The 24,867-nt window shown below is 41.3% G+C and overlaps 1 protein-coding gene across 1 annotated transcript in view; it reads left to right on the top strand.

Annotated features, from left to right (window-relative positions):
- The first annotated feature begins 12,770 nt into the window (after window positions 1-12,770).
- The window catches only part of MRPL28 (mitochondrial ribosomal protein L28), a 43,902-nt gene continuing 31,805 nt past the window's right edge, over window positions 12,771-24,867 (top strand). Inside the window, exon 1 of the mRNA XM_053472129.1 lies at window positions 12,771-12,892. The gene's annotated coding sequence lies outside the window, so the exon portion shown is untranslated. The remainder of the gene's footprint in view (window positions 12,893-24,867) is intronic.

Here is a 24,867-nt window from a genome sequence, read left to right on the forward strand (position 1 = left end):
TTCAAGTTGAAAAAAAATGTTAAATTTTTTTTAAAGAAGGCAAAAAAAAAAAATATATATATATATAAAATATATATTTTTGTGAGCAAGTCCTAAAATTAGCACATTAGCTTAAAACAATTCTCGCATGGAAAGAGTTAAAATACTGGCATATTAAATGCCCATGGGGTGTCTACTTTAAAAAAATGTATGATTTGATGGGGTAAATTGAATTGGCCGGGTTCAACAATTTCCCAATTAACACGGGGGGAAGGATGGCCACACATCTAATTTCCAATTAGAAAAATGCACACGTACCAAATGTGGCCTTTTGGTTCCCCCAAAAAATGACAAACCCATGCATGTGGGGTATCGCTGTACTCAGGAGATGTTGCTGAACACATATTGCGGTGTCGTGTGACAGTGGTATATACCATGAGCTGTAAATTCATACATAACATAGGTGTGTGGGGGAAAAATACACACAAAAGAATACTACTGCAAACTTTGAAAAAATGCTGGTGGTAAAATGTGTGCATGCAAAGAGTTAAAATACTAGCATTTGAAATACCCTGGGGTGTCTTGTTTTCAAAAATATATGGCTTTATTGGGCACACTGAAATGGCCCGGCTCAAAGATGTACCAAATAGGGCATGGGCAGTTAATCGCCAAACGCCAAAGTTCAACATTGAAAATGCACATGCCCCAAATGTGGCCCTTTTGCCCCAAAACAGCCAGGCAAAATCATTCATGTGAGGTATCGCTGTACTCAGGAGCTGTTGCTGAACACATATTGGGGTGTTTTGTGATAGTGACATATACGAGAACCTTTTAATTCATACCTGAAGTAAAATGTGTGTGACAAAACAAATGCAAAAAAATGACTACCACAAAGTTTGACAAAGACTGGTGGTAGATATGGTGCATGGAAAGAGTTAAAATACTAGCATTTGAAATACCCTGGGGTGTCTAGTTTTCAAAAATATATGGCTTTATTGGGCACACTGAAATGGCCCGGCTCAAAGATGTACCAAATAGGGCATGGGCAGTTAATCGCCAAACGCCAAAGCTCAACATTGAAAATGCGCATGCCCCAAATGTGGCCCTTTTGCACCCAAACAGCAAGGCAAAATCATTCATGTGAGGTATCGCTGTACTCAGGAGATGTTGCTAAACACATATTGGGGTGTTTTATGATAGTGACATATACCAGAACCTTTTAATTCATACCTGAAGTAAAACGTGTGTGAAAAAACAAATGCAAAAAAAATTACAACCATAAAATTTGACAAAGGCTGATGGTAGAATTAGTGCTTGGAAAGGGTTAAAATACTAGCATTTGGAATACCCTGGGCTGTCTAGTTTTCAAAAATATATGACTTTATGGGGTAAATTGCATTGGCCGGCTTCAAAGATACCCGAAATGGTACATGGGGGGAAGAATTACCAGATTTGGAAAAAATGGCTTTGAAATAGCAAAACGCTACCTGTACTTATTACCCCATAATGTGTAGAAAAAAGAAAAAAAACATTAAAACATTGGGTTTTTCTAAACTCAGGACAAATAGAAGAATTTATTTAGCAGGTTTTTTCATTACCTTTTATAGATGAGTAAAAGATTTCTCAACTGAAAGTTAGAAACAGTCATTTTTTTCTACATTTTTCACCGTATTTTATACTTTTTTTAATAGTAAATAATATGATACAATCAAAACAATGTCATCTAAAGAAAGCCCTTCCTGTCCTGAAAAAAACAATATCTAATGTGTGTGGGTTCAGTAAACGGGAAAGAAGAAAATTACAGCTAAACACGATCAGCGCAGAAATGTTAAAACGGCCATTGTCACGAAGGGTACAAAAAGTAAAATCAGCCTTTGTCACGAAGGGGTTACAGAACAGTACAGCCAAATGAATAGTGCTGTTTATCCTGTACCCAAACTGAATGGTAACTGGAGATAGGTTTTGGATTACAAGGAGGTAAATAAAGTAGCTCCCATAGTTTCTGCTCAAAACAATCATTCTATTTAAATTCTTGGTCCAAGAAAGGTTTAAAATAACATTGGATCCTGCTTATGGATACTGGAGTCACCCCATTGATCCAGATAGTTACTGGATTGCAGCTTTTACTTGGCAAGGGAAACAATATCCGTGGACTTGGCTCCCGCAAGGGTTTGTTAAGTCTCCAGTTTTGTCTGCATTTCCTAAAAATTATGCCCCCTCCGATTTTTTTTTATTATTATTTATTTATTTTTGTGTACAGAGGAGGCTATTTTATTTACACTGCCCTTACACACACTGGCTTTACCCACACCTGCCCATAAACACACACACACACAAACACACTGCCCTTACACACGATTGGCCGCACACACTGCCTTCACACACACCTGCCCATTAACACACATATACACATACAGTGCGTTTACACACCCCTGCCTTTACACATATCTGCCCATAAACACACACATACACATACAGTGTCCTTACACATGCCTGCCCACACACAGCCTGCCTTTACACACACCATTCCTAACAAATCTTTAGATCATACACTGCCCTTACGGGCACCTGTCCATAAGCTGACATATACACTGCCTTTACACATCCTTCAGATAAACTCACATATACACATATACTTTGCTTACATATCTCTGCCTTTACACACACCTGCACATAAACACGCATATACACAAACACCGCCCTTACACACGACTGCTCATATACAATGCCTTTACACACACCTGCCCTTAAACACAAATGTACACGCATACACTGCCCTTACACGCTGCCTTTACACACACCTGCCCATAAACATGCATATACACATACACTGCCCTTACACACCCCTGCCAGGTGACAGACCTAATGTTGGGCCGGTTAGAGGGAGATTGTGATCTCCCTAACCAGTCCTGCAGCTGCTGATTGGACAGCTGTGCGCCCCCTCGCTATCATAAATCAAGTACTTACCCCAGCCAACGTTCCCACGCTGAAACGCTGCCTCGTATTACTTCTTCTCAATCCCGGCTTGCTGACACGGCAGCAAGCAGGGCCTCTCCAGCTACACGCCCCCACAGCTGCAGCCGGAGGTTAACAGGAGGGAGGGGGCCTTGCCAGGGAGACGCGTCTCTCTCTAGTTACCGGCAGAATCCAGCTGTACGTAGGACACACTTCAGCGTTGCCACAGCAACACGTTTCAAATGCTGAAGTCATTTTGCCGCCAATTTAGAACGTATTTAGAAGCCTCGGTCCCGGTAACCTTTGCTGAAGTATCAGTTGAAGTTAGATTCCTATTAGACTTGGGCACCAGGGGGCTCTTCGTGTTCGTCTTCGTGCTCGTCTTCGGCAAAAAAAAAAACTTCGTATTCCGCGAATATTCGCCTGGTCCTGTCTTCTCTTCGGGCGAATATTCGCGGACATTCTTCGTGCTCGGGTTTTCTTCGTTTTCCCCGGTTAAGGGGTTAAAACGGAGTTAAAGCCGCTCTGGCGCCAGGAGTTTAAATGTCCGTATGAGCAACTCTATTGGTCGTCAGCAGGGGGCTCGTCTGCCATTGGTTGATGGCAGACGAGCCCCCTGCTGGCGACCAATAGGGTCGCTCGTACAGACTGTTATACTCCTGGTGCCGTAATTGTTCGGCAGATCCCGCTGGTCTCCCTGTTCTATCATTTATTAACTGATAGAACAGGGAGACCAGCGGGATCTGCTGGGTAAGTTGCAGCATTGGGATTTTAAAAGTCTGCACGAGCGACTCTGTTGGTCGCTCGTGCAGACTTTTAAAACCCCAATGCTACAATTTACCCGGCACATCCCACTGGTCTCCCTCCCTGTTCAATTAATTAAATGTCCGTACGAGCGACCAATAAAGTCGCTCGTACGGACATTTAACTATCTGAACAGGGAGGGAGACCAGTGGCATCGGCAGGGTAAGTTGCAGCATTGAGGTTTTAAAACCCCAATGCTGCAACTTGCCCTGCCGATGCCACTGGTCTTTAACTAATTGAACAGGGAGGGAGACCGATGCCACTGGTCTCCCTCCCTGTTCAATTAGTTAGTCCGTGCGGGGTTAAATGTCCGTACGAGCGACCAATAAAGTCGCTCGTACGGACATTTAAATCTGTACAGAGAGGGAGACCAGTGGCATCGGCAGGGTAAGTTGCAGCTGCAACTTGCCCTGCCGATGCCACTGGTCTTTAACTAATTGAACAGGGAGGGAGACCGATGTCACTGGTCTCCCTCCCTGTTCAATTAGTTAGTCCGTGCGGGGTTAAATGTCCGTACGAGCGACCAATAAAGTCGCTCGTACGGACATTTAACTCTGTACAGGGAGGGAGACCAGTGGCATCGGCAGGGTAAGTTGCAGCTGCAACTTGCCCTGCCGATGCCACTGGTCTTTAACTAATTGAACAGGGAGGGAGACCGATGTCACTGGTCTCCCTCCCTGTTCAATTAGTTAGTCCGTGCGGGGTTAAATGTCCGTACGAGCGACCAATAAAGTCGCTCGTACGGACATTTAACTCTGTACAGGGAGGGAGACCAGTGGCATCGGCAGGGTAAGTTGCAGCTGCAACTTGCCCTGCCGATGCCACTGGTCTTTAACTAATTGAACAGGGAGGGAGACCGATGCCACTGGTCTCCCTCCCTGTTCAATTAGTTAGTCCGTGTCGGGTTAAATGTCCGTACGAGCGACCAATAAAGTCGCTCGTACGGACATTTAACTAATTGAACAGGGAGGGAGACCAGTGGCATCGGCACTGCCGATGCCACTGGTCTCCCTCCCTGTTCAATTAGTTAGGGGTTAACTTTTTTAAAGGGTTAAGGGGCCGTGCAAGTGAGCCTATTGGTCGCTTGCACGGCCCTTTAACCTATGGATTTCCGCTCCCGTTAACCCCTTCGATGCTGCGTTAGATAACGCAGCATCGAAGGGGTTAACGGGAGCGGAAATCCATAGGTTCGCTGTCAGGGGCTACAAAGACCGTGCGAGTGAGCCTATTGGTCACCTGCAGGGTCTTTCTCTGGCATCAACCAATTGGTTGATGCCAGAGGAGGTCCCTGTAGGCGACCAATAGGCTCATTCGCACTGCCCTGTAACCCGCGACGGCGAACCTGCGGATTTCCACTTCCGGGAACTGCCGCGATGCCGCGAAGCCGCGAAGCCAAGACAAGGTAAGATGAAGGGGGGGGAATGGTAGACGAAGACGAAGACAATCACGAAGATCTTCGTGGTGTGTGTCTTCGTCTTCGCCTACGTTTTACCGCCGCCGTCTTCTCTTCGGCGTGTCTTCGGAACGAACACGAAAACACACTCTTCGTGTTCGTTTCCATGTTCGCCCGAAGACGAATGCACAAGTCTAATTCCTATACTGAAGCATTCTCTGTTTTTTTGACCCTTTGTGTAGCAGACCCTATTTACGTTTACCCCGACTATTGACCACTTGCAGTCTGCCTTTAACCCTGCTTCATATTTTGACTCTGCCTCTGCTCGTGCCCCTTTGTACCTTGCCTGGAGTTTCTCGTGTGGATTGGTTTCTGCTATTAGGAACCCTCTCGCTTACAGCTCGTATATTGATCGTGACAGTATACTTCAGCCATTACCATGTTCCTGCAGAATTCCAAGCCACGCTTTCATATATGAACCAAAACATGGAGAAGCTGGCCCAAATGATGATGGACATGCAAGCTCAATATGGCAATCTTCATAATGAAGTAGCTGACTAGAAGAACCAAGCTGCTGCTCCCATTAACCCTTCTCCACCACCTGCTCCCTCCCTCAGGACTATCGTTTGAAGCACAAGTTCCTTTACCAGGCAAATTCACCGGAGACCAAAAGACTTTCTGTGGGTTTGTTACAAACCACGTACTTATAATTCTGACTCACTGCCGCTCCTCGGCATGTTCAACTATCCAAACCTTAGCACAAGGCCGCCGTCCAGTAGAGGAGTACATTACGGAGTTCCGATGTCTCGCTACGGATACTAAATGGAACAATTACGCCCTCACTGATCAATTTCGCCTAGGTTTTTCGGATGCTATTCGTGATGAGTTGGCACACGGCCAAATTCCCGATACACTTGAACCCCTTATGTCTTTGGCTCTTTCTATTGATCGGAGATTGCGTGAACGTAGGGCAGAGAGACATCGTCCCTGGACTCCCTCATGGAGAACTCCTATGCCTCATCCACATGATCCTACTCCTACGCACTCGCTTCTACCGGAGGTTGAACCTATGCAGATCGGGCTAGCCAGATCTTCACTGTCCGTTCAAGAAAAGAACAGACGTAGGGACAATAATTTATGCTTATATTGTGGAGTGGATTCCCATCTCCTGCCGGCCTGTCCTATCTGCCCTAAAACACCAAGGGGTGAGTCCAGAAATAGATCCTATTGTATTTTGTCTGTATTTTTGGAAACAGCTACTCACCTATCTGTTCCTCTGCGTTTACAGTGGGGACCTCATCAACGTCATCTCCAAGCCATCATCGATTCCGGGGTAAGCAACAATATAATTGATTAAAAATACCTCGCCGTACAGAATATTCCTATCTCTTCTATTCAAACCATTGATGGCTCACCTGTGTCTTCCGGACCCGTGGATTTAGAGACTGTTCCACTCGCCTGTTCTATAGGGAATTTTGTTGGATTTTCTATATACCCATAATATCACAGAACTATTGTGACATTCCTTGGAATCATAATAATTGCTGCACTGATACATCTTCACAACAAACAGAATCGCAAAGTCTCCCCCAGAGTCCCAGGCAGATGGTATCTCAAAGTTTACAAAATAACGATGTACTCATACCTACAACAGATGCCGATGCCTCCAACAGTGAAACAGAGACAGAGTCCAACGAATATGAAAGACTTTCTATATCACCTGCCGTTACAGCAAGTGGGACCCTATTCGAATCTGACACCGAAGGGAACCTTTCTTTCAAGGAATCTCAAGACCATACAGCTTATGGATTTGAGGAATATTTCTGATCCATCTTTCTTTCAATGCATCAATAGAGAAAGACAAATTAAATTGCAAACTAAAAAAGAAGGACTTATTAACATCGTAATTGAAACTTTTGGCTGCACAATTTTGCTTCCTTGCAATAGACCTCCTCATAACACTTGTTAAGCCTTACGCACTTCAACTGGGTGATTTTTATCAATTACAAAGTTCTCATGAAAATGGAACTTGTGATCATGTATGGTGGCTAAATTGTAAATGTTTTGTGCTTAATGATGTAAGACCAGACCGAAATAGAGGAGGAAGGTGGCGTGCTGATGGATTCATTACTAATAGGTTCAACATCACTCAAGGAAACTTATGTTAATGTGTGTTTTGCTGGATATATCCAGCCGTCTGTGTCTAAAATAAATCAGTTCTCCTCTTGTTGTACCTAAAGACTAGTCTTGCCTGGTTATTTGGGTACTGGATAGCGATATCCCTTTACTTTGCTTGAGGATATTGCCTACGGATTACAGGGAATTATTGTCCTGAAGGGAGAAGTCGCTCTTGGCGGAGAGGGACGACCTGAGGTCCCTGGTTGGTCCGTCACACCTGGTTGGCAGCGGCGGGATCCGACTTCTCCAGGACAGACACTGGGATTGCTTCCTAGTCTGAGGGACATTCCAAACCAGGATCAATCTTCAGGAAACAGAATGGGGGTGAGCTATGCAGAGCTGATGGACCCATCTAGAGCAGAGCGGGAAGCTCAACGCTGTTTGTCTCTGTACGGGACCAAACCTCTGGTGGAGGTGATCCTCGCAGTGATTAGAGCGATAGATCGGCTCCGGATTCAAGTATACGAATGGCATGGACAAGGGCTGTTTGTGGCTGTGGTGCGGTCACCACTGGCACCAGCCCAGCAGGCGGCATCACTCCCCAGCGGGTGGGTGAGTGCCCAGGAGATGGCATGGTCGGCCCATCTCCCCAGCGGCAGCTCACAGATCCGGGAGCAGAGGAACCTGTCCTCGCTCCCCAGCGGCTGATCCCAGTTGAGGTAGCTGAGGGTGTCGTCCCTCCTCCCCAGCAGCTGACAGATATCCAGGGAGATGCTGCAGCCGACCAGGGAAGGGGTGCAGCCGGCCAGTCTCCCAAGCGGCAGCGCCCAAGTCCGGGAGCGGAGGAACCGGTCCTCCTTCCCCAGCGGCAGATCAAAATTGAGGGAGCTGAGGGTTTTTTTACCCTCCTCCCCAACAGCTGGCAGATCTCCACCTTATTCTGGTGGGGTGTATATTGGTGTTTCCCTGCCATCCCTGGTGACACTCTGGATAGACTTCTCCTCGGTACCTGAGATAGGGCAGGACTCTAAACATTTAAAAGCCCCTCCCCTCCTGCTATCCCCAGTTTTTTTCCTGCCCTACATCAGGTAGGGAGGACTCGTCTCCCGTTTTTGTTATTTTCCTCGGCTCTAGGGTGCGCCGATTACCCGGGCTAAGCCCCCTTGGTGGGGGATGCCTTTGCACCATAGCCGGATGGCTGATGCTGCGGCGCGCCGCCCAGCGAGATGTCCTCTCAGCTCCCGCTCCTACTCGCGTGCGGTAGGAGTCCTGGGCCAGCATGGTGTCTCAGGGGCATAACGCTCGGGGGCATTACGCACTTCCGGTAGTGCGTTTCTAGCCTCGTTTTCGCTGGATTTGGATATTTTGGCACAGAATCTGCTGCTGTTGCGGCTTAGAGGCCTGATTGCGGGCCTGATTTCAGCTGGGGTAAGTAGGTTCTTGGCTATTTCGGTTCCTGCTCCTTGCCATTGTATTTGCTATGGTGCTGCTGCATCCTGATAACTCTGAGCCGCCCTCTGTTGAGGACAAGCCTAGAAGGTTTTAATGTAGTCCAAACATGCGCAGTGCGCTGGGTGTCACAAGGCTTTGCAGGTTTCCAGGAAGAAGCTTTGCTCCGCTTGCCTGAAGTCAGTTTTGGATTCTGTGGCTGCTTGAGGAAGTAAGTTTCTGAGCTTAACGAGGACATGCAGTCTACCTTCTCTGCCTTTCGTTAATCTGCCCCTGTTCCTGCCTACCCTCACCTTCCGGCAGTGCAAGATCCCTCTCTCCTGGGTCGTCAGCCAGTTATTGGACTCAATATTTAATTATCCTGTGGTGGAGTATTCATCGGAAGTCCGGGAATATTTCCATGCATTCAACCTCCTTTCCTGCTCATCCTGCACTGTCTGAGATTATCAAGCAGAAATGGCATCACCCGGAAAGAACCTGTCTAGGCGGGTGAAACGTTTATTTTCCTTTGATGAGGACTTTGCCCTATTGGTGCTACCCCTCTGGTTGATACCACAGTTATGAGGGTCTCCAGAAAGACCACTTCACTGCTTGGAGATGGCTCACTTTTCTCCGATCTCATGGAGAAGAAAGCTGAAGCCTCTGCTGCTGTTTTCAAGCCCGGAATCTCATCTGCCTCAGTGCCCTGAGCAGTTAAGATTTGGCTCTCGCAGATTGAGGAGGATATTGCCGCCAAGACTTCTAGCTATCCTCAAGAATGACACCGCTGTTAAATGGACTTTTCTGTGATGCTTCAATTGAGACCATCAGAATGACAGTCAGGGTCTTCTGCTCTTTCCGTCGTGGCTAGACAGGCCTTATGGCTGCGGATAATGCCTCAAAGAATAGACTTCTTAATATTCCCTTTAAGGGTAAGACTCTGTTTGGTGAAGAGCTGGAGTTCCTTTTAGAGAAGGCAGAGACCTGCTTCCAAGAGACGGCAGTGTAAAAAGTGTACTGACATCTACTGATAGTGATGAGCATTGCAGCCAATCATCCCATCATCCCCACGAACACCGCAGAAACGATAAAACAGCCATTGTCACGAAGGGTACAAAAAATAAAATCAGCCTTTGTCACGAAGAGGTTAGAGCCCTCATCCTCATATCCCACATTGAAGAAGTAGAAGAAGCACAATATCAGCCCAGCACAGCCCATTTGTAATCATTTGCACTTCCCACTTTGCTCCTTCTTCTTCGCTCTGTAGTTCTTTTTACCATGTGACCAAACAGTCACATGTTCTGCTGACATCACCAGAGTCCTTTTACTGAGTAGCGATGGGAAGTTCGGATCATTAAAGTGAATCGGATCATTTCGACTCGTTCATTGAAACGATCCGATTTGTGATCCGAATCTTTGGATCAGTCAGTGTGACTCATAGAAGTTACTGTTTCCCAGTCCCTCCCTGCAGTTACACTAATAATTGGCCCCGCCCCTTTTATTACAGTCAATGAACCCCTCCTGCCTGCCTACTCTAGTGATGTCACTGAAGGCAGAGAATCGTTCAAAGATTCGAATCTTACAGGGATGCGGATCTTACAGGAATTCGAATCTTACACGGATTCGGATCATACACGGATTTGGATCTTACACGGATCCGAATCATTCAGAGAATATCACTGATACCATACTTTTAATAAAAAATACATTAATAATCTTCACTGCCCCAGGATTTCGATTCCCCTTAGTTTGCCCCCCTTTACCTCTAACTGCACCTTTAAAGTTAACTTTATTAAATTAATTAAATTAACCCTCAGTCCTCAGCATTAAATTAACCCTAAACACCTATCAACCATAACTGCCCCAAAATTAACCCTTAACATCCCATCAACCATAACACCCCATCAACCATAACTGCCCCTAAATTAACCCTTAACACCCCATCAACTATAACTGCCCCTAAAATTAACCCTAAACACCCCATAAACCATAAATGCCCCTAAATTAACCCTAAAACCCTAATTGTGGATTGTGGATGTCAGCACAATGATCTCTTTACCTCATGGCTTATTCTGCTGTTAGCAGATAACACTAAAATCACCTGTCTACCTCATTTCTTAGTTTACTTATGTCTTGTTTGTGTCTTGGACGTATGGTATGTTTTCATGTTTTTTTCTTTGCTCCGCCACGACGAAGGACAAGTTGTCCCTTTCTTGACCTTCTGTAAGTAAAGATTTCACATGTCTGGGGGGGGCTATTTTTTCTTGACCTCTTTAAACCGTGTATGTCAGCAAATTAAAGTAAATATACCAACAGATGGCTAGACAATATGCTAATAACTGTTTGCACTTCTTTGCCTATATATTGTTAGAAAATTAAGGAGGGGAGAGAAGTCTGCGAACTGGACTCTCCCCTGTGCGCACTTGAATAAAGAAGCTCTTGCTTACTTAACTCATTGAACTGGTGTCGTCAGAGTTCTTGTTTAGGGTTAATTTTAGGAGCCATTATGATTAATGGGGTGTTTAGGGTTGATTTAGGGGCAGTTATGGTTGATGGGGTGTTAAGGGTTAATTTAGGGGCAGTTATGGTTGATGGGGTGTTAAGGCTTAATTTAGGGGCAGTTATAGTAAATGGATTGTTTAGGGTTAATTTAGGGGCAGTTATGATTAATGGGGTCTTTAGGGTTAATTTAATGCTGATGACTGAGGGTTAATTTAATTAATTTAATAAAGTTAACTTAAGGTGCAGTTAGAGGTAAAGGGGGGCAAACTAAGGGGAATCCTGAGGGCAGTGAAGATTATTAATGTATTTATTTATAAAAGTATGGTCAGTGATATTCTCTGTAAGATCCGGATCCCTGTAAGATTCGAATCTTTGAATCATTCGAATCTTTGAATCATTCGAATCTCTGAATGACTCTCTGACTCTGAGTCATCGTTCCTCTGTGAATGAATGAGCTGTAGCCTGATTCGAGAGTCTGAAGAGCCCTGTCACCTAAATAGCACGGGGCGGCATGTAGTTGTGGGGATAGGAGGTTGGGTTCATACAGAAGTCAGCTATTGATTACAGGCAGGGTTCAAAAGTTCAAACAGTTGCTTCAAAAAACAAAAAAAATAGCCTAAGTTTTATATAACCTAGAAACTGCTGGATGTCCGCGCGCCGCTTAGTGGTTTGCCGCCTTTGCCTCGAGGACGCTTCTTGAGCGCCTTGAGACGCCTCGCGCCGCACAAAAGGCGCAAATTTGCACTATAAATAGGTAGTCTTAGCGTTCATGCCACAAGGCGAACTGCTAAGCTGTTGGTACTTACCTGTCAAGGCTAGTATTTTCGGCTGTGCGGGAGAGCCGCGGGCAGAAGATGGAACTGCTTCTTGAAAAACTCCCAACCCCCCCCTCCCAATACATAATGTTAATTTTGCAATATTGTATATATCTGTCGTGTGCTTTTGTTGGGATAAATAAAGTTGTCCCTTATTGGGATGAACTGGTGGAATGGTGTATGCCTTCTGGCTTTTAGGGCGGATGACTTAGTATATATATATTTATTATGTTAATTTATTTGGAGGTGAGACTCTGGGTTTGAGCCAAGAGTTTCTTTATGGTATGTGATGTTTTATTAAGCTAAATAAAAGTACACGGCCTGTTTATTCCAAATCGAGAGTGTGTCTTTATTCTAATAAGTATGATAAAGGATTACATTGTTGTTGGTTACAATATCCCTTACAACTACATGTCTCTGAGTGCTCTGCAGATGACTCACTCTTGGATCAGGTTACAACTGCATGATTCACAGACTGAACTGCTACAAATGAATCGTTCAGTCTACTGAACCGACTCATCCGGATCACTGAAAAGAATCGGATCAAATGAACGATTCGTTCATGATCCGGACATCACTATTACTGAGTTGGAACTACCCGCTACCGAAAATTTACCGGTATGACCTTTATTTTTAAATACCCGCAGGCCCTTTTTACGAAATTAGTTTAGTTTTGTAAACAGCGCTAACGGTTCACACAGTATCACACGTTCAGTCGCAACATAAGAAAACACATGTTTTGCCTGAACACAATACTGTATTTGTCCTCCTAGGGGTGTGGCTTCAGCTACCCAATATGACGTATGTGAAAGCAGAAGTGTTTCCGGGTGACCTTGGTTCCTTGAGAAAGCGGTGAATTCATCTGGGTCATTCTTGCAATCAAATAAATAAAGTTTCCGTATGTATACAGTATGCGCGCTATTTCAGGATCACTTACCTTACGTTAGAGACTGATGTGTTATTGTTTAGATATCGTAGAAACACGAAATTCTTTTTAGCACGTGTTGTGATTTGCTGGCAGCGTAGGTGATCCTTTATTATTGTGACATATAGCTACCGTGCTTCGTTTTAGATAGACATTGGTATATCCTAGGCAGGGAGATTTGTTTCATTTACTCATAAAATACAAACTCACAAGTTGTCGTCAAATGATGTTTCACTGTTTTAACTAGTACAATCGTTAAGCACTAAGTGTACCTTTATCATGTTCCACATAGTTGTAGGGCTAATTGGCTTTTCTTATAAATGTCCCCGTTGTATGATGTCTTGTAATGTTTCGCACAATCCTGCAAATTGTGCAAGGGAGAGAAGTTAAGGACGGGAAATGTCTTGTCAATTTGAATGTTGTCCGTTTTAGTGTTCTTGATAATTTTCACTCCATTGTAATAACGCTACAGAATGTGCTGGCACTCTGTAATGTTAAGTTATGCTGGTCCTGCTACAGGAACTCTCTTCTAAGAAGTGAACTTTTAAAGGAGGACTCCGGACATTTTGTTTTCATTATTATAACTACCACAATCAGAATTAATGTTTAATGGTTCTGGATTTTAGGTATTACAGCACTTGCCAGCATGTTTGTGGTCTCTTAGTCCCATCTACTCAGCAAATACACTGACTCTTTGGAATGTTGCCTTGTGGCAAACAATAGAATTCATTACCATTGCCATAAAAAGTAAATTCTGTGTGGTGTTTTAACAGGGAAGTTGCCCAAGATATCACATGGCTAATAGCAGTAGGGGACGTACTTAACAGCATATTGGGGATGATGGGATGATTGGCTGCAATGCTCAGCACTATCAATAGGTGTCAGTATACTTCTTACACTCATGGTAAATCAAAGTATGTTCTTTTTGGTAGTTCTTGATACTAAATTGCAACGAATACATTGCAAAAAGAAGCTGCAAATGTTTAACTATTTACTTGCTGAAATACACAGTTTTATAACTGAATCATAGTAAATTCTATAGAAATAGAAAAATGTTATGTAATCAAAATATTGATTTAATATGGTACATGCATGGGCAACACCATATTTTACCTGTTTTGATTGGCAGTATCTGGGAATAATATGGGAATGTTTTTATTTTTACATGGGGATTATGGGTGGAATATTATAGTTACACATGCTAAGGAACACATTTGACCCATTTCTGATAAGAATATGGGAATATTATTATTTTTACATGTGGATTATGGGTGGAATATTATAGTTTCACATGCTAGGGAACATATTTGACCTGTTTCTGATAAGAATATGGGTATAATTATTTTTTACATGGGGATTATGGGTGGAATATCATGGTTACAGGTGCCAAGGAACAAATTTGACCTTTTTTTGACAGGAATATGGGAATATTATTATTTTATATGGGGATTATGGGTGGAATATTATAGTTACACATGCTAAGTAACATATTGGTCCCGTTTCTGACAAGAATATGGGTATAATTATTTTTTTACGGGGGGATTATGGGTGGAATGTTATAATTACACATGCCAAGGAACACATTTCACCTTTTTCCGATAGGAATATAGGAGTGTTATTATTTTTACATGGGGATTATGGGTGGAATATCATGGTGACGGATGCCAAGGAACACATTTGACCCATTTCTGATAAGAATATGGGCATTTTAGTATTTTTACATGGGGATTATGGGTGGAATATCATGGTTACACATGCTAAGGACCATATTTGACCTGTTTCTGATAAGAAAATGGGTATAATCTTTTTTTTTACATGGGGATTATGGGTGGAATATTATAGTTACACATGCTAAGGAACATATTTGACCTTTTTCTGATAAGAATATGGGTATATTATTATTTTTACATGGGGATTATGGGTGGAATATAATAGTTACACATGCTAAAGAACACATCTGACCTGTTTCTGATAAGAATATTGGTATAATAATTTTTTTTACGGGGGGATTATGGGTGGAATATTAGTTACACATGCTAAGTAACATATTTGACCTGTTTCTGATAAGAATATGGGAATATTATTTTTTTACATGGGGATTATGGGTGGAATATTATAGTTACACATGCTAAGGAACATATTTGACCTTTTTCTGATAAGAATATGGGAATATTATTTTTTTACATGGGGATTATGGGTGGAATATCATGAATACAGATGCCAAGGAACACATTTCACCCATTTCTGATAAGAATATGGGAATATTATTATTTTTACATGGGGATTATGGGTGGAATATTATAGTTTCACATGCTAAGGAACATATTTGACCTGTTTCTGATAAGAATATGGGTATACTCATTTTTTTACATGGGGATTATGGGTGGAATATTATAGTTACACATGCTAAGTAACACATTTGACCTATTTCTGATAAGAATATGGCTATAAATATTTTTTTTACATGGTAATTATGGGTGGAATATCATGGTTACACATGCTAAGGAACACATTTGACCTGTTTCTGATAAGAATATGGCTATGAATATTTTTTTACATGGGGATTATGGGTGGAATATCATATTTACACATGCCAAAGAACACATTTGACTAGAGCTGAAACAACGAATCGATAAAATCGATAATAATCGATAACGGAAATCGTTGTCGACGATTTCCGTTATCGATTAATCGAGTGATCGATTCGTCGTTGGAGCACTAGGCTCCTTTTACTTACCTCCGCCTGCGTTCCCCGGTTCTGCTCCACGCTCTGCAGTCTCCGCCTTCTTCATGCTACGTGACGACGGATGTGACGCGCGTCTACTATGAAGTTTGAAGTGGAACAAGTTCGTAGCGGAGGTAAGTACTCTTTATGTCTATTGTCTGTGCGAATGTTTATGTGCGAGACTGGGGAGAGAGAGAGAGAGAGAGAGAGAGAGAGACTGGGTGCAGAGCAGAGTGGGGGGCATTGCAGGGTGTGAGACTGGGTGCAGAGCAGAGTGGGGGTGGGGGGGCAGGGCAGGGTGTGAGACTGGGTGCAGGGCAGAGTGGGGGTGGGGATGCAGGGCAGAGTGGGGGTGGGGGCACAGTGCAAAGGGGTGGGGGCACAATGCAAGTTGTTTTTAACATCTAGTTCTTAAAATTATTTTAAATAAACGAAAAATTTGCATATTGTTTTTTTTATCCGATTAATCGATTAATCGAAAAAATAATCGGCCAACTAATCGATTATTAAAATAATCGTTAGTTGCAGCCCTACATTTGACCTGTTTCTGATAACAATATGGGAGTATTATTATTTTTACATGGGGATTATGGGTGGAATATTATAGTTACACATGCTTAGGAACACATTTGACCCATTTCTGATAAGAATATGGGTATAATATATTTTTTTTTTACATGGGGATTATGGGTGGAATATCATGGTTACACATGCTAAGGAACACATTTGACCTGTTTCGGATAAGAATATGGGTATACTCATTTTTTTCCATGGGGATTATGGGTGGTATATTATAGTTACACATGCTAAGGAACACATTTGACCCATTTCTGATAAGAATATGGGTATAATATTTTTTACATGGGGATTTTGGGTGGAATATCATGGTTACAGATACCAAGGAACAAATTCGACCTTTTTCCGATAGGAATATGGAAGTATTATTATTTTTGCACGGGGATTATGGGTGGAATATCATGGTAACACATGCCAAGGAACACATTTGACCCATTTCTGATAAGAATTTGGGTATAATATTTTTTTACATGGGGATTATGGGTGGAATATTATAGTTACACATTTGTCCTTTTTCTGGTAAGAATATGGGTATATTATTTTTACATGGGGATTATGGGTCGAATATTATAGTTACACATTTGACCTGTTTCTGATAAGAATTTGGGTATCTTTTTTTTTTTTTACATGGGGATTATGGGTGGAGTATTATAGTTACACATGCTAAGTAACATATTTGACCTGTTTGATAAGAATATGGGAATGTTTTTATTGTTACATGGGGATTATGGGTGAAATATCATGGTTACACGTGCCCAGTAACATATTTGATGTGTTTCTTTTAAATAAACGGGTATAATTATATTCATATAAGGGGATTGTGCGTGGAATATCACGGTTACACATGGTAAGGAACACATTGGACCTTTTTCTGATTGAAATATGGCTATAATTATTATTTTTCATTGGGAATAATGGTGGAATAGCATAGTTGCACTATGATTTTTTGATATGTTTTTCATTGTAATTGGCCATTAAGCCATCACTTCTAAAGAGGATGGTTTTTTCTTTTCTTATGCCAGTTAATATATAGTGCCCAAGGTGTGGCATAGTGCACCATTTCCACCAGTTTCATTAATTACCTAATTAAGATGGAATCATTGTCCATAATGTATTTTATATGGCCAACACTTTGCAAAAGTTCTTATTTATTTTTCTAAGCATTTTCATTACTAGGCATGTGTAGCCATAATATTCCATCCATAATCCCCATATAGAAAATTATTATACTCATATTCTTATCAGAAAGAGGTCAATTATGTTCCTTGGCATGTGTAACCTTGATATTGCACCCATAATCCCCGTGTAGAAAAATAATTGCCATATTCTTATCAGAAACAGATCAAATGTGTTCCTTGGCATCTATAACCATAATATTCCACCCATATATCCCCCCCATGTTCTTATGAGAAAAAGGTCATATGTGTTCCTTAGCATTTGTAACTATAATATTCCACCCATTATCCCCATGTAAAAAAAAGATTATACCCATATTCTTATCAGAAATGGGTCAAATATGTTACTTAGCATGTGTAACTATAATATTCCACTCATAATCCCCATGTAAAAATATTTATAGCCATATTCTTATCAGAAACAGGTCAAATATGTTATTTAGCATGTGTAACTATAATATTCCGCCCATAATCCCCATGCAAAAATAATAATACTCCCATATTCCTATCGGAAAAAGGTCAGATTTGTTCCTTGGCATCTGTAACCATGATATTCCACCCAAAATCCCAATGTAAAAAAATATACCGATATTCTTATCAGAAATGGGTCAAATGTGTTCCTTGGCATGTGTAACTATAATATTCCACCCATAATCCCCCTGTAAAAAAAATTATACCCATATTCTTATCCGAAATAGGTCAAATATGTTCCTTAGCATGTGTAACCATGATATTCCACCCATATTCCCCATGTAGAAAAATAATTATACACATATTCTTTTCAGAAATGGGTCAAATGTGTTCCTTAGCATGTGTAACTATAATATTCCACCCATAATCCCCATGTAAAAATAATAATACTCCCATATTCCTGTCAGAAAAACGCCAAATTTGTTCCTTGGCATCTGTAACCATGATATTCCACCCATAATCCCCATGTAAAAAAATTAGTAAACCCATATTCTTATCAGAAACAGGTCAAATATGTCACTTAGCATGTGTAACCATAATATTCCACCCATAATCCCCATGTAAAAATAATAAAATGCCCATATTCTTATCAAAAATGGGTCAAATTTGTTCCTTGGCATCTGCAACCATAATATTCCGCCCATAATCCCCATGCAAAAATAATAATACTCCCATATTCCTATCGGGAAAAAGGTCGAATTTGTTCCTTGGCATGTGTAACTATAATATTCCACCCATATTCCCCATGTAAAAAAAATATTATACCCATATTCTTATCAGAAACGGGTCAAATGTGTTCCTTAGCATGTGTAACTATAATATTCCACCCATAATCCCCATGTAAAAAAATGAGTACCCATATTCTTATCCGAAACAGGTCAAATATGTTCCTTAGCATGTGTAACCATGATATTCCACCCATAATCCCCATGTAAAAAAAATAATTATACCCATATTCTTATCAGAAATGGGTCAAATATGTTCCTTAGCATGTGTAACTATAATATTCCACCCATAATCCCCATATAAAAATAATATTACTCCCATATTCCTGTCAGAAAAGGTCAAATTTGTTCCTTGGCATCTGTAACCATGATATTCAACCCATAATCCCCATGTAAAAATAATAATATTCCCATGTTCTTATCAGAAATGGGTCAAATGTGTTCATTGGCATGTGAAACTATAATGACCCATAATCCCCATGTAAAAATAATAACAATATATATTCCCATATTGTGCCAATCAAAACAGGTAAAATATGGTTTGTACATTCTTGTACCATATTATATCAATATGTTGATTACTTAAACTGTTTCTATTATTTCTAAAGAATTTACCATGATTCCGTTATAAAACTGTATATATTTCAGCAAGTAAATAGTTAAGCATTTGCAGCTTCTTTTTGCAGAACTACCAAAAAGAACATGCTTTAATTTACCATGAGTGTAAAAAGTATACTGACACCTATTGATAGTGCTGAGTATTGCAGCCAATCATCCCATCATCCCATCATCCCCAATATGCTGTTTAGTACGTCCCTAGCAGTAGCAGCCTCTGGATAAAAGTATTTTATTGGAGTAAAATGAAACCAAGTTTTATTAAATGCTGAGGTACATTTCTGTATTTAAAGCTCAAAGAAAAAAAAATTCTGTAGGACTTACTCCTTTTATATATATTGATTTGTCAGCGCTAGTATACATGAAGAATAGGAGGCTTAATGCAGTTTGTGCCTCAGACCCACTTACTCATAGAGAACTAGATGTGAGAGTTGGGAATGATTAACCCAAATAGCAATTACAACCTTAATTTTTGCAATTTAGTGTTATATCATCTTCCCTGTTTGTGTTAGGAATGTGGTAAAAGAGGGTTACCTAATTAAGCAATTATTATACAAAGATCATACAATACAAAAAAAAATAATGAACAGAATTACATACAAATCATTACAATATAATTATATAAAATATGTAATTATACTTATATGGAATATAATTCATTAAATCATATCCATAAAATGTTTAATTCAGAAGAGGATTAAGATCATCCAGCTGATCATTTTCTTAATCATTTCTTATTTTATTTTTTAAAAGAATACTAAATATTCAATAAACATGATTTCATTTTTTTTTCTAATTCTAAGTAATGTTGAGATGTTCTTTTGTTGTTTTCATTCGAGGATAAATCACAATTGTTTCTAATAATATGAACACATTTAATATAGGGCTGCAACTAACTATTATTTTCATTTCGATTAGTTGGCCTATTATTTTTTCGATAAATCGGGTTAAAAAAATATGCAAATTTTTCGTTTATGAAAAATAAAAACTTATAGTTTACATTAAGATGTGCCATTAACACTTTTATCTCTTTATCACAATGGCATTTCACTATTTGCCTTATTTTACTGACATAATTAAATCTATATTTTAACAAGAACCCAAAAAATACCAAAAAAAGCTTTACCAGTAAATATTATTTCATATAAACTATTTTCTTTTATTTGCCAACCTGCCCCCCAGTTATGCACATCTCACCCCCAGCTTTCCTCTCTGCCCCAGAAATGCCTTTTACCCCCTATATGCTACTCTGCCCCATATATGCCTTATACCCGCTATATGCTACTCTGCCCCATATATGCCTTATACCCTCCTATATGTCAGAGATGCCACTGTGCCCCCTTATATCCGTTATACCTCCTATATGCCATTCTGTCCCCTGATATGCCTTATAGCCCCCTATATGCCACTCTGTCCCCTAATTTGCCTTATAGCCCCCTATATGCCACTGATATGCCACTGTGCCCCGATATGCCTTATACCCCTATATGCCACTGTGCACCCTGAGATGCCTTATAGCCCCTATATGCCCTTTGCCCTTGCTATGCCACCATGCCCCTATATGCCTTTTAGCCTCAATATGCCAGATATGCCACCATGCCCCCTGATATGCCTTTTACCCCCTATATGCCACTGAGATGCCACTGTGCCCCACTGATATGCCTTTTAGCCCCCCCTTATGCCACTGTGCCCCACTGATATGTCTTATGCCTCCCCTGATATAAGAAAAACTGACATCGCTAAAATAGGTATAAAAATATATGCTTTAATAAATAGACACAAAAAGAATGGATAATACACAATACAATATAAATACATATAAATATATATAAATATATGGACAATATAAACAATAAATCAAATATTATAGCAATCAAAAAAAATTAAAAACACAAATTAAAGAATGCACATAATTAATAGATCCCGAAAAAATTCTACCTGCCCCACACAGTTTTTTCTTCTGTTGATATATTAACCCCTGGTGGGGCAGGTAGAATTTTTTCGAGATCTATTAATTATGTGCATTCTTTAATTTGTGTTTTATTTTTTTATTGCTGTAATATTTGATTTGTTTATATTACCCATATATTTATATTGTATTGTGTATTATCTATTCTTTTTGTGTCTATTTATTAAAGCATATATTTTTATACCTATTTTAGCTATGTCAGTTTTTCTTATATCGGGGGGGCATAAGACATATCAGGGGGGCACAGTGGCATAAAGGGGCTATAATGCATATATTAACCCCTGGTGGGGCAGGTGGAAGTGAAGGGAAGTAGCAGAGGTTGCACACATCGCGCACTAAAATCCAAATCCCCTGCAGCACTGCAGGGGACCTGGATCCTCCCCGGCAGCCGGTGGGGATCTGTGCGATGCACGCATACCGCCTCTCCCCTCTACTTCCGTTGGGGCTTCCATGGTGGGAGCAGCACCGGAAGGTCACGAGACGCCGGGTTCAGTAATAGAAGCCCCAGCAGAAGTGGAGAGGCGAAGCGGAGGATGTCTGCGCGCATTGCACAGACCCCCACCGGTTGATGGAGGATAATCCAGGTCTCCTGCAGCTCTGCAGGGGATCTGGATTCTAGTGTTATAATACAATCTATATACAATCTTGAGGTTGGATTATAGAAGGAGGGAAGTTTTTCAGAGCATTTGCTCTGAAAAAACTCATTTTATAAATCAATAAAAATCGATTCAACTAATCGATAATGAAATTGTTGACAACGATTTTCATAATCGATTGATTTTATCGATTTGTTGTTGCAGCCCTAATTTAATACCTGGCGAACATTGAACCATGGGCATTTAAAGTTCATGATATTATTTAACTTTAAATGCTCATGGTTCAATGTGCCTGCAGGGGCTGCACTGCTTAGCTGTGTTTTGCTCTTAATGTGCAAGCAGCGTCTCTTGTGCTGGCCACAGGAAGCAGGAAACCAGAGGAGTCACATGACTGCTCTGTTCCTCCTCCCAGTGGGAGAAGTTTGTGCAGACAGAGATAGAAGCAGCAGGGCCCCTATGGAAGTCTGCGTGTGAGAGATCTCCAGTGCAGGTAAGGGAGGTGAAGGAGGATGTATGAATGAGTGTGTGTGTGAGATAGCATGGTTGTGTAAGTGGGGGAGGAGCATGGCACATGGGACTCTAAGTGATGTGCAGCATTGATACACAAGGGGGGGCATCAAGCCAGGTTTCAGCATGTACTCCTATCATGCCAAGTCAGCCAGTACATGCTGGAACCTGGGTATGTCTGGGCAGGACTGTGATTGGTGTTAACAATCAATAACTCGAGATTGAGTGCTGGGGCAAAGTGTGGGTGCAGGGCAAAGTGCTGGGGCAAAGTGTGAGTGTAGGGCAAAGAAAAATCCTGGCTCCTAACTTTTTTTGCTGGCTTCTAGATTTAAAACAAATTTGTCAAGCCCTGGCCTAAGGTATTGTAACCGATCTTGGTACCCCAAATGAGTATATCCGCCAAAGCCGCCGCCTTCCACTGCTCTGACCACTGAACCTCTTGCTTATTATCTGCCACGCTACAGTGTCCCCCTCAAGAAACACCAGCCTAGACGAGATGCTTGAGGGTAAAATCATGAACTCCGTTTAATGGGAAACACACTGGCATTTAAAACAGCACAAGGGGGTAATGTACATGCAATAGTCACAGCAAAACACACAATCTCAGTCAGTCCCTCCTGTGCACACGGCTCAGTATTTGCACTCGACCTAGCTCAGCCCAGTAGGGAGTTGCTATTATAGTATGTGGGTCAGATTTTGGTGCAAATACTGGCCATAGAGGTCTCTGTCTGGTAAGTCCTGACCAGATGGAGAGCAACGCACCACACATGAAACCCCCTCCCAAAATGCAGGTACCCTAAATCTGAGTCTGAGCTCCACAGTCTTTAGATTCTCTGGTAATTGGGAAACATGGCTCTCTGTACCAGAGAAAAGATGTAGTCCCAACGGACTTCTCCTACCCAACTCCCCAAAAATAGGACCACTTCCAAGTCCAGGGCCCATCGTCTGTATGAAACAGGCTGGCCCTCAGGCCTCTCCAGGAGCCCAGGGCATGGAGGCTTCTTTGACAGGTATTAAATGTGTTAATATTATTAGGAACAATAACATGTATTCTCAAATTAAATGTAAGAACTGCTCAACATTGAGAATTAGAAACCTGCTTTAAAGGAATCATGTTTATTAAACTAATATTCTGTATTTAAGATATGATTAGCTGGATTATCTTAATCCTGTATCCACATACATTTGATTGGGAACAAAATGATAGATTTCAATTATTTTATAAGATTCTTAAACATTTTATTAATACGATTTAATGAATTACCGTATTTGCTTCCTTACAAGACAAGGTTTTTTTTTCAGAGCAAATGCTCTGAAAAATAACCATTGTCTTATATTCAAAGTCGTCTTCTAATCATACCTCAAATAGAGGTCTGACTGCAAGACTAAGAGCCAGATCCTCCGCAGTGCTGCAGGGGACCTGGATCCTCCTCTCTGGTAGCCGGTGGAGGTCTGTGCGAGACACGCAGACAACCTCTGCTGCTGCCGGCACTTCCTCTGTGGCTTCTATGATGGAGCGCCGGCATCACATGACCTTCCGATGCTCATTCATAGAAGCCCTGTGGAAGTGGCAGTAGCAGCGGAGGTCTGCGTGCATCGCATCCTCCACCGGCTGCCCCACTAGACACCAAGGAATCTGAAGCACGGGGGACAAGTCTAGGGATGCACTGGTATGTCTGCTGATAAGAGTGGCATATGGGGGTGGGTATAAAAGCTTTCTGGAGGCAGACTGGCACACAGGAGGTTAAAAGGAATATCAGGGAGGCAGAGTGGCATATAGGGGGTATAAGGCATATCTCGGGGCAGATGTGCATAACTGGGGGCAGGTTGGCAAATAATCAATCATCATCATTTTTATTAAATATGAAAAAAAGTTTACATGTGAATTAATATTTACTAGTAAAAAATTTTTTTTCCCTATAGGGTAGTTTTATATTCAAGAAAACCAAAAATGTATGGGGCGCAGGTGCATATATAGGGAAAAAAACAAAAAAACAACACAATATAGTGTAGATGGTATGTCCAATATTAATTATTAAGTGATATGTTGCACTCACAAGTGAAAGAGGCAAATCCAACCCATCAATAAGGACTGTAAAAAACTTGAATATTCTTCAAGATGAATCTAAAAAACAAACTAAAATAGTGCAATATCTTAGGTAAAACAGTATATACCGATAGTAATGCACTCACAGTTTTTTCATGCACAAAGTGCATATGCAGGCATTGGTTAAAATCTCGTAAAATAAAGTCCAATTGAGTCTTTCTACGCGTTTCGCCCTTTGGGCTTCTTCAGGAAATCAATTGGTGCAGATGTCTGTAGGTGTCAGTAGATTCAGCAAAAAATCAGCAAAAGTCAGAAATCTGTGTGTCTTAGGGGGTCGTCTTATAATCGAGCAAATAGAGTATATGTAATGATTTGTATGTAATTTTGTTAATTGTGTATTGCATGTTTTTTTGATTAACTGGCTAGTTAAAGGTCATTTATTTGTCACTCACAGTCCTAACACAATCGGGAAGGCCGATATAACACATAATTGTACAATTTTAAGGTTGTAATTGATGATATTTATACCCACCCCTCGCAAT

Source organism: Spea bombifrons, chromosome 7, assembly GCF_027358695.1.
Source record: "Spea bombifrons isolate aSpeBom1 chromosome 7, aSpeBom1.2.pri, whole genome shotgun sequence".
In the NCBI taxonomy this organism is placed as follows: Eukaryota; Metazoa; Chordata; class Amphibia; order Anura; family Pelobatidae; genus Spea; species Spea bombifrons.